Here is a 15,567-nt window from a genome sequence, read left to right as displayed (position 1 = left end):
ATACAGCTAAATCAGCAAAATGTTACAGTGTGGCTAGGGGCTTTCCTGTGCAAGTGTTCCAGTCTGGTTACTGTGATGGAGTGTGTATGTATATATTATATATATTTGTGTCTGGAAAGCTCTTTTGTGGGAGCATAAGCTTTAAGATCTTTTGATTTCTTTCTTTTTTTTTTTTTAAGAGGAATTTCTGCAGCTGCAGAATCCTGAAGTGCCAGGGGAAACAGTGATATCCTCAAACATAGCTGGTTTATTTTAGATCACGTTTCACTGATGTGCTTTTGATTTCAGAACAACTTGTCTGTATAAGCTATTTGTTTACTATACACACATAATAAGCAGCAATGATGACCTTCTTCTGGAAGTAGGAATGAAGGTACCCGAGGAAGGGTGGATTTGCTTGCTTGTTTTCTTTCATTTCTTGTGTCCCGCTTTACCAGCGTTTCGGCATGTAACTCCTCTGTGCGGTGTAAGACGGCATTCGTTCTCCAGAGCTAGGCAAATGTGATGGATTTACTTGCTATGCATCAGCTCCTTCCGTAAGTTAATTATAAAAATGTATTGATACCAAGTTTAATGTTAGGAGGTAACTTGAGTCAGCCTGCTCTGATCTGTTCATGGAGTGAGTGCCAGGTGTCGCTTGCACCGATGGTCGTTTGTATTTCATGTGTCTGAGCTGTGTGAGCTTGTGGCAGAGGTGGAGGGTGAGACCGTGAGTAGCTGGCTTATGAAAATAAAATAAATTTTGGACAAAATCAATATCAGTTTTTGACAACGGCTACCAAAGGCCAGACAAAAGACGGATGTCCTGAAGAGCTGTGTGTTTTGAAGCACCTTTCAGCCTCTGGGGAAGGGTGAGCTGGCTCCAGACATGTTGCAAATGGCAAATTTTCCTGGCCATTCACCTGCAGATCGATGTCTAACTTAAATGCTGAGGTGTGCTCCTGCCGTGTTGTAGGGGCTCCCTGCAGGTCTGCCTGCTTGCGTATCGAGAGGGTGTGTTTCAATACCAGAAGCAGTAATTAGAAGTTTATTAATTGACAAATAATTTAAATTTATTTGAATTCCCCACAAACGGATAAACTGTTTTTTGCTTGCAACAATGTTATTGTCAAGGCTGCCTCAAGGCAGAAGTAAATTTTTCCTTAGGTGTAGATATGGATGTCATTTTGACAACTTCTCTGCAATGAAAAGGACTTCTGTGTATCTCGCTTCAGTGTTACAATTTTCATGTCAGGTTATCTTCTCTTTCCTCCTATCCTCCCAGCAGAATTTTCAGTGTTAACGTCAGACACGCAAACTGGAAAACAGCCCTACTGTGGTGGGTTTTCTACTGTTTTTGGTGCCGTGTTTTGCTGCCTGGGTGGGAGGCCTGTCTGTTACTGGTATCAGAAGCTGGTCCCCACAGCCACGTGGCCACGCGTCTGTGAGCTGAGCTGCCTCCCGCCAGCCTGTTCTCCTGCGAGCCTGGACCCAGCCCTGGTACCCACTGCAGCGCGGGGTGGGAAGGAGATGGCACTCATGGGCGTTCATCAGTGAACCTGCTGTAGCAGAGAACAATCTGAGCTGGGTCACAACGTGCTCTCTTTAAACCTTTGGCGGAGTAACGTCATGTTGCGCCTTTTTGTGGGTTTCCTGCTTGAGGTGTACCAAATTCAGTAGGCTGCAGTAATCTTAGCTGTGTTGTTTTGACACAACATGATGTTCTTTTGAAATATTTACCTGCTCTCAGTTCTCAACTGGAATCTCAGGAGGTGCATTTTGGGTAGATGGGAAGGGATTCTCGACATGTGGTCGCTGCCTCAAGCGTCGTCCCTTGTCTTTGGTAGGTGATGCTCTCTTGAGTGAAGGGAGCACCATCATAGCGTGCTTGTTCTCTTAGAGGCTGGCTGTGAATCCTGGAGCACCAAACCAGCATAGTGAGGTCCAGCAGCAAAGGGTGGGGTATGCCCATCCTTGGCCATACCTGATTAAGTTTCACAGGGAGGTGAAACGCTTTTAACAGTTGAGAAACCACAGAATGGATTGGGTGGGGAAAAGTTGGCCTTTCCAAAACCTGGTTTTCTTTGTGTTGGTGGGCCCAATGTTGTCTATTAATACTATATTTGCACCTTTTGATGGTGAAAAGGACATACTGTAAGAAGTTGGTGACATTATTGACTGGCGCCTCAGACAGTAAAGATGGGGGGAGAGAGGGAGATTTGCAAGGGAAAAAATGAACAAACAGCTCTTTGTTGCCCAATTATTTTAGTGCTGCTGTGGTTTAGCTGTAATATTGCGTTACTCTGTCCACAGCTTTTTATGGGCCTCTCTTAGAAAAATTTTAGATTTGAATTCAAGTGTTAGAGTTTGCTTGCAATTATAACATTCCACTGCCTCCAGTGATTGGATATATAAAATCCTGTCCTTTGTTTCTGAGCAATAAACTCACAAACTTTTCACTTATCTGACTTTGCATTTCATGAAGTAGCTCTTGCTCAGTGTTATTATTGGGAGCTGTGGAAAAGTTTTCTCTGCATAATTAGAATTGATTTGATCAATAAGGCAGCAGTCTCTTTCCCATTCAGTTAACTCTTTATGTTCTGCAGGAGGTGGGCAAAAAAAAGTAGGTTTTCTGCTCATAAACTGCATCTGCTACCTTTTGAAGTAGAATGTTTTTCCAGGCAGGCTGCAAAATAATTTTTATGGACATTTCAAGTAATTATGTAAGAAACTTTAATGATTGTTAACCTTTCTGATGTTTGAAATGTTGGGGGGGGGGAATTTCATGAAAAGAAATTTTGTGAAAAAGGAAACCCCAGACAGCCCCTGCCCACCAGCCCGACACCATGTGTTGTTTTGATGTCCTGTGGTAGTTAAGGAGAACACGCCCAAGGTTGGGTTTTTTTTTTTTTTCAATCTTTTCTATGGAGGAAGCGTGGTGCTTTGGGGCTTTAGAGGCAAAGCTCAACCACCACCACACCATCTCACCACCCTCAAAAAAAAAAAAAAAAGACAAGCAAAAAAACCCAGATTGTGGCTTGCACCAGAGCTACAGTTTGGGTCCGGCCATAGTTTCCGCTTGGATCTGGCAGTCTCACATGCCTTGCCTTTTTGGCAGGTCGTGCTGCGCGGTGACTTGCTGTCTCCCATCACACTGGGCTGGCTTGTTGGTAGTGCTGCTGTAGACTGGGGGTGGAGGTCATTCCTCTGGCACGGGGGAGGGCCGTAGACATAGGGATGTTGCATAGGATTTTCTTTAGATGCAAGAAGCAGTGGGCTGTGATAGAGCGAGACAGTCCCACATCAAGTTACCACCTTTAGGTTGATTGGTGGTAACCTGCAGTCAAGATCCACAGCAATGCCAGTATTTCATTTTCAGCTGAGGGAACGGGATGGGGAGCTGCAGGGAAGCTCTGCAGGATGTGGACGAGTGTTTGGGAAGGCAGAGGTAGGTGATGGTGGAGCAGGGAGGTATCAGAAGGGACAGCAGCATGGAGCAAAGAGCATGGGTAATGGTATGGGAATGTATTGGTCCATTCTGGCTTGTGCTGTCCTGGTATGTGTATTTAGACTGAGGCAATCCGGGCTAACTGGCTGCCAGCTTGGTAAAATAATCAGGTTGCCAAGAACTCCATCGTCTTGTTAAGCATCATTTCAGATTTATGGCATATTTGTCCATCTTTAATGCAGCTCATTTAAGATATGCAAATGTTTTTTTTAGCACTCTGTAGTTTCTCTCCCTACAGTTCGTGTAAATTTTTTTGTTTGTTTGGGTTTTTCACCGCTGCGCTCTCAACCAGGGTTCAGTCACAAGGCAAGAACTGAGAAACTCTTTCTTTCACTAAAGGGGTTTGTCTAGGTTGTAGAGGATGGGAAGATGAGAATTGGAGCTCTCATCCATAAACATTTACCAAAGCTTATTTCAACAGCCACTTCTGTCTTTGTTACAATAGCTGGAGCTATGCCAGTCTAAAAAGCCTAAAACCTGCTTTGCTTTGACATTTAGCTAGATCCTTATATATAATATCCTAGTGAGGGGTAGAGTTACTTCTGTTTTCCTTGCGTGTTGGATGGCACTTACATACAACTTTGGTAGAACTTGGGTGTGTTTTTTGCAGAGTCACTGAGTTTCTTTTGCTTGCGTGGGTTGCTCACATAGCTGTGTTAGCAGGAAGACAAACACTTGAAATAGAAAAATATGATGAGGTGGGGGCTGTCAAGTATTATGCATATATTCTGTACCTTGCATGCTGAGTCCCTGACCTACTTGAGGCCTCTAGGCACTTCTGCAATATAAGTGTTTAGCAATGATAAACTGCAATGTCTGGCAGAGGGATTCAGTGTGCAGGAACAACACCTGAAAAAACAACCTTTAATCCTTTCCCTGAAATAAGCCAGTTCCAAGGTTTCTGTTCTTTTGGGAGGGGTTGGACAGGGTGTTTCCATTCAGTGTATGCTGGCATGATATTCAGTGGCCAGCACCTTGTTTTAATACTTGTCAGCAAAGTAATATTGATAGAGCTGACTTATTTGACCTGTTTTTTTCCTGCATGTGTGCTGCAGTAATTCTTTAGTATTTTTTTTTTTTTCCCAGAAAGAGTCAGTATACCAGGAGAAGCCCCACTCACCAAAAACGTCTGAAAACAACCAAAAAGAGCAGAAGATCAGACAATCCCCAGATAGCCCCTAAACAACAATGAGCTGTAATGTGGTCAAGGAGAGAGCTGCTTGCAGCCAAGGGCACTTGCTAAGGTGGAGACAGGTTATGAAAACCTGACAGCTATCTTTGATTTTTGAACGAGGACAAAGGTAGTTGTGTTCTCCAAATAAATGCTCAGAGTGGCCATGTTAGTTAGTGTTCCATACAATATTAAATGGCTGAGTTTCACAGCTTGTCACAAAAGGCCTTGGAGCTTATTCTTGGCTTTCTGGATAGTCTGATCACAGATGATGGAACTAGGCAGGCTAAAGGGTCATGGCATTTTAGAAAGAGATTCTCTTAAAAATAACTCAATGACTTTTAGAGTTGGAGGTATGCCCAAGATAAGCTGTTTCTCATTGATCTGAGGCCAGGGATGTGAGTGTTTCCTCCTTATTAAAAGTATAAAACATGGGTAGATGTGTATAGGATTAAAAGGCTGTGTGGATCAGCACTGGTTTAAAATGTTTTATGAAGTTTGAATGGGTTAAACAGTGCTACTGACGTTTCTTGACACTTTTTGGGGAATATCGTCTACTGCACTAAAAGTATATTTAGGGGATGGACTTGTTTTCATTCTGTACAACCAGAGGGCACATAAGGAATGTGCATCTTGTTTTCAGAGCAGTCATAGACCAGTCCTCAGGAGCTGACTCACTGCTATTTTGTAAGCAGGGTTTGCCTTCCTTTCATGCGGTTCTGCATTTTTCCGTTCCCTAGTCCATGGTAATTTAGATCTTAAGTGTGCTGGTGTCAGAAAGCCTGCTTCCTAGAATAGTATCTTATCCCTGTGTGCCTGGTGTGTACTCGGCCTGATTTGATACTAGCAAACGTAATTATTGATTGTTTCATTTCTTTCTAGTTTGTTCTTCATCAAATTATGGTACAGAGGCACTTTCCCTGCAGCTAACACGATCATTAATACACGGTTATTAATCATTTGGGGGGGTATTGTATTTAGTCTGTTGTACTATCTCACTTGTATGGGTTTGTTTTCAATTTTTCCTACACAGTAGGTGAGACTTTCCCGAGTTTCAGATTAATTGACTTGTTCTGCTTGCATTTTAACTGAGCTTCACTATTGGGTTGCCATGGTAGGGTGAGACTGGGAAAAATGGGCCGCTGGAAAGAATCAGAGGGAAGGCCGTGGCTCCGTACAACTTGAGCATTCAAGTTACAATTTCTAGTATGTAGCATACCTTGAATTATGACACTGGGTTCCACTATTGACTTTCAAAATCACTTAAACTTACTCTCACGCCTTAGTAACACTTTATTCATGGCAGGTCAGGTGTTTTCACGTGATTGATAGTAAATTTTTATTACTTCCTTTTACTTGGATCAATTCATTTTTTAATTTTTTTTTTTTTTTTACTGGCAGCTTAGGAGGAGGTAAGGTGCCAGAAGTCTTCATCACTTCACTGTCATCGTTTTTATTTTTTAACTAAAAGCTTTTCTGAAAATAACCATGCACCAATGTGTAAATCAGTGTTCCAAGAGGTCTGCTACCTGTAATTTTTTTATAGCTTTGCTAGGTTAAAGTTGGAAGGTCTGATTTACTTTTTTTTTTGCAAAACTTGTGTGGCTGGAAAACTGACAAGAATCATGCGAATTTCACATTACTTCTGCATGATTAAAATCAAGGGCAGCAGTGTGGGCTGCCAATAGAAATATTCCCAGGAAAACCATATGGGGGGAGATAACCCATCAGAGGCTGCTTCTTCCTGTTCCTTCTCTTCCACTGTAGCTCCAAGGCTGAACATAGTAAATGGGAAAAATGGAAACCACTCTAATGGAGAAAGGGTGGAGTGATACCACTTTTCCTGATAGTAGCCAGAAGGCTGTGGAGAGGGGAGAAACAATAGGAAGCTTTTCGTTTCCTGGGTGGAGTTTCACATTTGACGCTGATAAGTGGGAGCCTGATAGACAAGGCACCGCACCAGGCTAGTAGAAAGGCAGCACCTTCCCTGGGAGCTGCTGGACTTCAGTCTGGGTGTTCCTGCAGGAAACTCCACCCTCTTGTCCTATCTCTGGTGCGTTTTCTAAGCCTTGATGTCGTCGTCTTGTTACTGCTGGCAAGAAGTTGCATGTGTGGGAGATATGCAAATGTGCTGCTATGTTCTGATACAATTTTAGCGCAGGAAAAGAGCAAGCTTTGTACATAGGTATCGCCAACTGAGCTCCAGTCTTGCAGCTTAGTTTATTTAATAGAGCTGTGAACTCTGAAAAGAGGTTTACATGGATGTGGGGTATAGGATCAAGTTGTTAATTTTGTAAGCTTAAAAAGCAACTCCTATCAAGCCATATTTCCATAAAACTAAATTCCTTTACAGACAGTAGGAACTGTCTGTATGAGTGTGAAAGAATTGGATTGTTTAATGGCATGATTATTGAGGATTTCTGATGATGTGAATTCTCTCATTGCTTGCAGTGTGTATCATCACTGGCAGAGCACTGGCTTTGCTATGAATAACTGAGGCGGACTTTATCTTTTCTTATTTCTCTCAATGTAAAAATTCTAAATACGTTTTGCCTTTTTTTTTTTTTTGTGTGTGATTTCCTTTTCAGGTTCCATGAGAACATGGTATTTTTGTGGGAGAGAGAAATGAAGCTACTAAAATCCTTTCTTATGTGCAGGGTTAAGTATTGCACTCAGGAGGGTAAAGCTCCAGTGGAATTCGCAGTCTTCTCATAACAATTTAGACTTTGGTAAAGAAAGTGGATGAGTCATTGCAGGGGTTTGATGGCTGAAAAGACTGATTAATAATTAATTTTAAAACAAGAAGCCCTCTACTCTGTGTCCCAGCTTTCAGCCATTCAAAAGATCATCAGATTCCCACATGTAGTTTAGCATTTGAGTACTATGGACATGTTTGTTTTATGTCTTTCCCTGAACTGCGAATGTTGCTTTTTCTTTGCTTTCGCTTACCCGTTATTTATAGACATAAATGTCAAATTTGGTTCGAGTGTTTTGATGAGGTTACAGCACTATGAAAGAGCCAAATGTTCCTATTATTTTGGTGTGAGTGTTAGGGTTAATTATACTTGCCTCATAACCTTTTCGAGTTGCACTGGTGTAGTAGGTGCTTAATGGGTAAAGGTTTTCCAGTTTTTCAGTGTTTGTATGCTCTTGCGTACAGGTTCATTTGCTTTTCCTCAACAGGTGTTTCTCACTCAAGGCCTTATATTTCTACAGGTTTGTGTTTGAGCTGGGTGTCTGTTATGGTTTGGAAAACCCATAACAATTTATTGTCGTTTAGACAATTATTTTATCGCCTGATGACCCCTCCCCACCTGGAAAGAGGAATTGGGCAAAGCAAGGAAACACGAGGGTTGAAATATAAATAGATTTAATAGGATAAGACTAAATAATTAACAATAACACTAAAGAACTAGTATTAATCCCAATACTAATATAAGATATACAACAATTATACTCAGCCAGTTATATCAGTAGGAAGCTTGGGTCAAATGCCTAGGCCTCACTCCTCATCCCTGCACCTGGCAGGGCTTGAAAATACTGAGGCCTTATGTCCCACGTAGCCTAGCTGGCTATAAAGTAAATGTTATTACGAATTCAAACACTAGAGTCTTCTAAAACTGCAGTCTTCCCCAGAAGATAAATTAGTCCTGTGTCACTCAACCCAGGACAGTGTCTAATGGGAAACCCTCGGTCCATGGTGCCGTTTTGCCTTTATGCTGGGGTAGTGGTAAAAGTGGAGAATGCCGCAGCGCGATCCTGAAGGGACGACTCAAAACTGGCCCTTTGAATTCAGTTAAATTGGCATAAATAATCTCTATTTGAGGAGTTTTTCAACTGCAGTAGGCTAAAGACCAGTTCATGAAAGGTGTGGAAGCTGCAGTGACCTTTTGAAATCCTTTAAGATGTAAATTGGTGCCCTCTGAGTGCTCCTGTCTGGAGAAGATCTTTGATACAAGGTAGGTCTTGTGGCTCTGATCCTAGAAGAGGTAATAAACTGGGTTTTGTCTTTTTATTAATTAAAACCATGTTGTGTGCAGTCCTGGGCATTTTTGGTACCAAATCTTGGATGTTTAGTGCATGGTGAATATACGTCAAGGCATTTGTTTGCTGACAGTGAACAAAAAGCCACTCTCCAACATTTCTTTCATTTTTATTTATAAGCATGAAAGGTGATGAAAACGTGTAATAATTTTACCTTGGGCTATCGCCATCATTCAATATAAACCTGAAATGCTTCACGTCTTCAGTTCAATAGTCTCCTTAGTTGTTAAATTCTGAATTATGGCTAGGCTATAGTCTTCTGACCAAGCTCTCTAATAAGAAGACGGCTGTTGGGTATTTGGCACTGAGATGTAGCTACAACCTTCTGGTGTTGGTGTTTGTGACATTGTATTTTGTCAGATACGTACAGTGCAGCAGCTGAACCTTGCACTTCTCAAGGCCTCAGTCTGTGAAGAGATGTCTAAATTTTCCAGCTTGCAGATAGCGATACACTTTGGCCTGCTTTAACCGTGAACTTTAATTTACCTTAGTCAGAAGTTAAGATTTAGTTGCACTGCTGTATAAATTCTTTATAAGATTTATCATGTGGTGCAGAGTTACCTTGAGTAGGGTTTTTAGAGTAGAAAAACAGAGCGTGCAGGGCTGCTTTGCAAGGATAGCACTGGAGTTAGACTCTAGTTACTTTTGTAAAAAGAGGTTGTTTCACCTTTGTAATAAAACAACTGTTTGCATTGGCACAAAATGTGGAAGGGAAAGCCTCTTTCTTTTCTTTCTTTTCTTTCTTTTCTTTCTTTTCTTTCTTTTCTTTCTTTCTTTCTTTTCTTTCTTTTCTTTCTTTTCTTTCTTTTCTTTCTTTTCTTTCTTTTCTTTCTTTTCTTTCTTTTCTTTCTTTTCTTTCTTTTCTTTCTTTTCTTTCTTTTCTTTCTTTTCTTTCTTTTCTTTCTTTTCTTTCTTTTCTTTCTTTTCTTTCTTTTCTTTCTTTTCTTTCTTTTCTTTCTTTTCTTTCTTTTCTTTCTTTTCTTTCTTTTCTTTCTTTTCTTTCTTTTCTTTCTTTTCTTTCTTTTCTTTCTTTTCTTTCTTTTCTTTCTTTTCTTTCTTTTCTTTCTTTTCTTTCTTTTCTTTCTTTTCTTTCTTTTCTTTCTTTTCTTTCTTTTCTTTCTTTTCTTTCTTTTCTTTCTTTTCGTGTTAAAAGGATTAAAAGAAGAAAATGTGAGGGTGATGAAGCAATTTTAGCTGCAGGGAAGGATATGCAATTTTACTTAGAAAACCAGACCTCCTCAAATGCTTGTTTTACTTCAGTACAACCTCCCTGGGTAAATGTCATGTGCAGGACAGAGTGGGTGTTCACCTGCTGGGTTGTAGAGAGAGGAGGACAGGAAAGCAGTTTGCTCTTGAGGGGTGCAGGGAAGAAGTGGATGATTTCATGGCTTCAAGTAGATAAAACTTGCTCTGGTGGCAGTATGGGCAGTGGAATTTGACGAGAAGTGGGAGGGGAGAAGGATATGTGTGACTAGGGTGATGTTTTGCGTTGTGGAAGGAAGAAGCAGGGTCTGGAATTCATAGTCTGACATTTTTGAATGTGTGAAGTAAGCCAAAGGAAGCTAGTGGGTGTTGGGACATAACTGATTCGCTCCAGTTAGTTGAGTAGGTGTGGACAGAAGGACAGCAAGAAATCACTGGGCTCTGTTTTAACCTAAGAGGCAAAAATTGTGCAACAGCACTGGTCAGAAGGAAATGTCCCAAGGCGCCTGGGGCTGCTCTAGGTCCTGGTGTGGGAACCTGGCAGTGCAGCTGTATTCAGTTCACAACTCCAGAGCTGCTTCTCTCTGGATTCCTGCCATTGGAAACCTCCTAATGCAGGGAAGGCCCTAAACAGAAGTAGTTGCAGTTACATTTGCTTTTCCTGTGGGATCACTGCAGAACCCCTGGACGGATGAGATAGGGTCAGAGATGACCTGTGTTTCCTCCAGACCTTAGTTTTTCCTACTTGCAGACTTGCCTGCGTAGAGAGATTTGTGGGTTGAGGAATGGTGCTGTGAGGGGATTCTGTGGCAGAGCGAATGGATCTGGCTGTTGAAACTTGCCCCAAGGAGCAGGGCTCACCGGGGCGGCTCATCTCATACACTTGGTCCAGAGCCTGTAAAGCAAGAGTTAACATACACAAAATATGTGGCTAGGCAATGCTTTTGCATTAAACCTTGGTACAGTGTATCTCCTGCTAATTATCTCACTGCAGAATAGGTGAGAAGTGAGATTGTTGGGGTTTTTTTCTTTTTGTTTAAGCTGAACTTGCCATAGTCCCTATAGGTTTTCAGGCTTGGCCACAAGAACATTACTTGTCATGAGGTGTCACATCAACTGAGAAATCCTCAGACAGTAAGTCTGCTCGGATTTTCTGACACTTGCCTTTTTCCTAGTCTTGTCGCAATTTTTCCATCATTCAAACTGACTTCTCTTGTATGTTTGGGTTATGGAGGGTGATAAAGCCTGTGAAACATGACTATCCATGAAAAATAATAGTCTGTAATATTCTTTCAGCTTTTCTAATGGGATAATTTTTCACGTGTACATTTGCATTAATAGCAGTCAGCTTCTAGTTAATAAATACAGTGTCCTGTGAAAATAATGGGTTATTAGGATTGGATGGGTTCCTATGGTGCCCTTCGTGCTGCAGCTTTCACTAGCTAGCCGTGCCTTTGCTTGTGTGCCCAGCAGAGTTGTTTACATGTTAGGAATATGCTGGAGGCAAGGAGAAAGGAACAGCTTTAATGTGATGCAGCTTAGATGCTCTGTGGGGGAGGCCTCAGAGCTGTTCATAACAGGATCAAATGTCGATCAATGTTTTAGAAAGAATAAAGTCACTGTTTATGAGAAAATTGAAGAATAGTATATTTCATGCTTTCCAGCCATCTTAAAGCCATCTATTTTTGATCCTGTCTAGGAAAATGTCCCTCTCCTGTGGTTCTTTTGAACCCTGTAGAGTATCAAGTGGTGCCTTATAGAAGCATCTATCCAAACCACTCCTGTTTGGCTCCAGCTGCTTCTCAGGGCTGCCTTCAGTAAGGAAACAAGATGCCAGCTTTTCTTTCAAGAAACGCCTGTTGATCTTGCTGTTGAGGGTGCTGCTGGAACATTGTGGCTACTATTAAATTTGTTTTAAAGGCAGATCTGGGGATTTACTTGCTCCACAGAGTAAGAAAACAGTTACTCTGACATCAACCCGTCAACATGAGAAGATGGCCTTATTGCAAGGTATAAAAGCTGGAAGGAGAGGATAAAGACAGAGGAAACGGCTAGAGAGGACTGGGGAAGAAAACAGCTGAAAACCTCCTCCTCTCCCTCCAGAGCTATTTTTTGTCAGTGACAGAGAGCTGTGGGATGAGCAAAGCTGATCTGTATCTGCAGCAGGCCATGGCTCTGATCTGAAAATGTATCCCCAGGAAAAAACAATGAGAGCCTAACTGCGGGGGAGAGAGCATCCGAAGTTGAGGCACCTCTCTGCTGGATCTGAACCTGCAATTCCTGCTCCAGGCTGCTTTGCATTGTATTCAGGTGATGCTTGAAATCTTACAGCAAGGGGCTGTCACATTTTGTGTTGGATTGTGCCCTGTGTGTCATCTGTCCGGGCAGCAGGTTTGGGAAAGAGCAGCTGGGGGATGCAGCTTGAGGGAAAGGGTAGGGACGGGGAGGGAGGGAATGGAGAGGAGTCTTGGAAAACTGTGTCAGAATAAAAGGCTTTTCAAACTAAGGCTAGGTGCCTGTTGGAAATGCTTCTCTAAAACAAACCTGGCAAATACACAGTCATGAATTTACCAGAATTCAAGCTTTTCTGATTGTGTGGTTTCTTGCATTCTTCTTAGAATGGTTTGGTGTTGAACCAGCATCCTGATGTGTTGTGTTGTCTGGGCCTGTCTCCCCGGGGAGATATTTTGGACAGTTACTCCTGAGTAAATCCCACGTGGTTCTGGAGTTAAGAGCTTGTCTTCACATGCCATTGAGAAATTATTTGAGTCAGCTGAAGGTGTGAATTTAAAGTTAATTGCTTCAACTGCCCTACCTTTCTGTGGCAGAGTAGTTGAGAGTAACTCTGATTCTGGAAAAGAGCATCTGAAGAGGGTCTCAAGCAGTTTAATCAATCAATTTTTTAATTTGTATGGGTTTTGTTTCTTAAGAAGTAATCCAAAGTGCCTTATGCAGACAAAGCCTCAAAGTGGATTATGTTATGTAGGAAGGCTGTTCTTAAGGACTTGGGAGGGTTTATGTGGACACAGATGTATTACTAGTCAGAAATAGCACTTGTATTTTAAAGTCACTCTGTACTTTCATCTGAATTTAATATTCAAGCAACTCCTTCAGACTCTGCTAACCTTAAGCAGAAATTATGAGAGGAATGTGAACTGACTTTAGTCTTTGCAATAGACCTTTGAAACACTGTTGTGGCATCTTAAAGCTGTCATTAACTGTGTGATGACTGAGAGTTTCCGTAGAAACTTCTAGATCACATATTTAATCCTTTGTAGTGAATGGTATGCACTTCTTAGGTGGGTAAAGCTGCTGATTTCTCATGAGATTTTCTAAGTTGATGGGGGGGAGGATGAAGGATGTTAGAGGAATACAAGCCCTCCCAGCAAATTTTGGACTTTCAGCCCAAACTGAGATTTCTTCCCATCCCATACAAAGCTTTTTTAGATATGTGTATGAAGCAGAGAACTTTGGTGAAACCTGCGTAGTAGAAAAAGGCTCAGTGTTTTAGTATCCGAGGCTTTTGGCAACCTGCATAGTTATGTTTACCTCAAGCCTGAGAGGAGGGAACAGAGGAATCCAGCACAGGGAGTGTATGCTTCAGACTGAACTGTCTGTGCAGATGGGTGGTTTTGAATATTTGCTGCCTAATTTAGGGGGAATTTTTTGCAGAAGGTATGGGTAGGGCTCTTCATTTTGCTTTTTAATGTACTGCTACAGTCTTTTTTTCCCCCCTCCTTCACATTCCTTCCTATTTTGCTGTTTTAATAGAAGAGGAATGACTGAACTACTGTATTTTTTTTTCCTTAGTCTGCAGTTGCAGTGGCTGATGTACAGCAAGAACCCAGGTTATTTCCTTTTCAGCTACTGAATTTAGACTCTTGCTAAACATCATAAAGAATTTCTACTGTAACTAAATGCATGCAAGTATGTGCTGCAGGAGCCATGTGGGACTCCGATAATGGGGAAAAGTCCATCGTGTGTGTTGAACTGCAGAATTACATCTGTAGACTGCTACCACCACGCTTCTAGGATACTTAACAGATCACTGTGTGTGAATAGTTAGCATATTTATTTAAATAAAGTTGTGAAACTGGAAGGCTCTGAATGTTTTTCCTACTATTGTGGCAATTACAAAACCAAATGTTGTGGTTTTCTTGCTGAATACATTAAGTTTTATTGCCCTGTGAGAGAATTGGTCCTAGAGGCTAAAGACTGATTCTGTACCAAAGTTTAATTGACTGCATGTGCAAATCCAGGTGCAGCATAGATGCTTCCACCTTGGGCAGGTAACGAATGTTGAAGCCACACTCACGAGTGTGGCTCACTGCCTTTCTTCTCTGCTGAGACTGCTGAGGAGCACTGCAGTTTCTGTGGTAGTGCCACCCTGGGATAGGACTGAGGTCAGTTCCTTTTGCCTTGTTCATCAAACAAGCAGCATATGGCTGCTATGGAGAAGCTATTAACCTGGGTGAGGGTCAGCCTGATGAGGAGGAGCCTGCATTATATGTTCATTGTCCAGTCTGGTTGACTCACCAGATGGGTGACTTTTTAAATGCCTTACCTTTACAATCAAGGAATAGGAGAAATTAATATAGATCTTTAAGTGATTTTTGGATCACTTTGGATTTTTGGAATCAGCAAACATGCAGTCTGTTAGATTTTGTTGCTTCCAAGGTGCTGAACATCCTGTTGGCATCATGGGAAGATGTTCAGTGCCCTGGAAATTCAGCCCATCGCAGGTCAGCTCCTGTTTCAGCTCTTCAGCTGAGACAGCTACTGTGGACTTTGGTATCACACAACTGGAAGTTGGTGGTTGCCATGGGACTATCAAGTGTGACCCAGTTACATACAGGGTGGACAAACAGAGAGCAGCCCCAAAGAAATTATACTTAATGCTTCAAAAGACCTTATCCGTCATCATGGAGAATTTGATGTTATTGTAGGAAGAAAAATGTGAATGGAGAGCAGAGATCTCTATAAGAAGATACTAAATAGCCCAAAGCTGAAATTCTGGTTTAAAGAAAAGAGACAACAACTACACTAACAGCCCTTTGGCTTCAGGACAAATCTAGAAATTTCAAAGCAAAATACAGCAATTAAGGGGACAATGGATACATGAGAATTAGTGTACATTAGAAGTCAGGATGTAAGTTAGAGAATTAACTCTGGGTATATTCTCCAACTGAAGTATGTTAGGAAATAAATAATTCCAGTTACTAGATGAACATAATAAAGTAGCTCATGCAAGAAAAGTAGAAATACTTGTTAATACGGTTCTGTATTTGGGAAGGTGCAGAATGTGATGCCATGAATGCCATTCCAACAGAGAATTAAGTCCATCTTAATGAATAAAGATTATTACCTTCTAGGGATAGATGTATGTAAATCAGCAGCACTATCGATTGCTTTGAAGAGTTTGCTGAAAAGTCTGCAGGCCTGCCGACAATTTTTAATAACTGTTGGTATTGAGGATCTTGAGATTAACTGTGCCAGAGTAGATGAGGGAATAGATGATTTAACCATATTCCAGCTAGCTTGACATTACTTCTCATCAAAATATTGGAAAATTTAATGCAATATTCAATTGATAAAATATTAGACAAACTAATATCAGTCTATATCACTTCAAGGGAAATGTGTCTTAGCAAACATGGTGACA

The 15,567-nt window shown here is 41.4% G+C and overlaps 1 protein-coding gene across 8 annotated transcripts in view; it reads left to right on the top strand.

Annotated features, from left to right (window-relative positions):
- Positions 1-15,567, top strand: part of LRRC8D (leucine rich repeat containing 8 VRAC subunit D) — a 55,060-nt gene that overhangs the window by 14,619 nt on the left and 24,874 nt on the right. The window contains exon 3 of one of the 8 annotated variants that reach the window (XM_054211835.1): positions 12,104-12,215. The exons of the other annotated variants lie outside the window; for them this stretch is intronic. The gene's annotated coding sequence lies outside the window, so the exon portion shown is untranslated. The remainder of the gene's footprint in view (positions 1-12,103; positions 12,216-15,567) is intronic. 8 annotated transcript variants of the gene reach the window in all.

This window comes from Rissa tridactyla, chromosome 8 (assembly GCF_028500815.1).
Source record: "Rissa tridactyla isolate bRisTri1 chromosome 8, bRisTri1.patW.cur.20221130, whole genome shotgun sequence".
Taxonomy (NCBI): Eukaryota; Metazoa; Chordata; class Aves; order Charadriiformes; family Laridae; genus Rissa; species Rissa tridactyla.
Note: the sequence above shows the minus strand (reverse complement) of the source record. Positions and strands in the feature narration are given on the sequence as shown.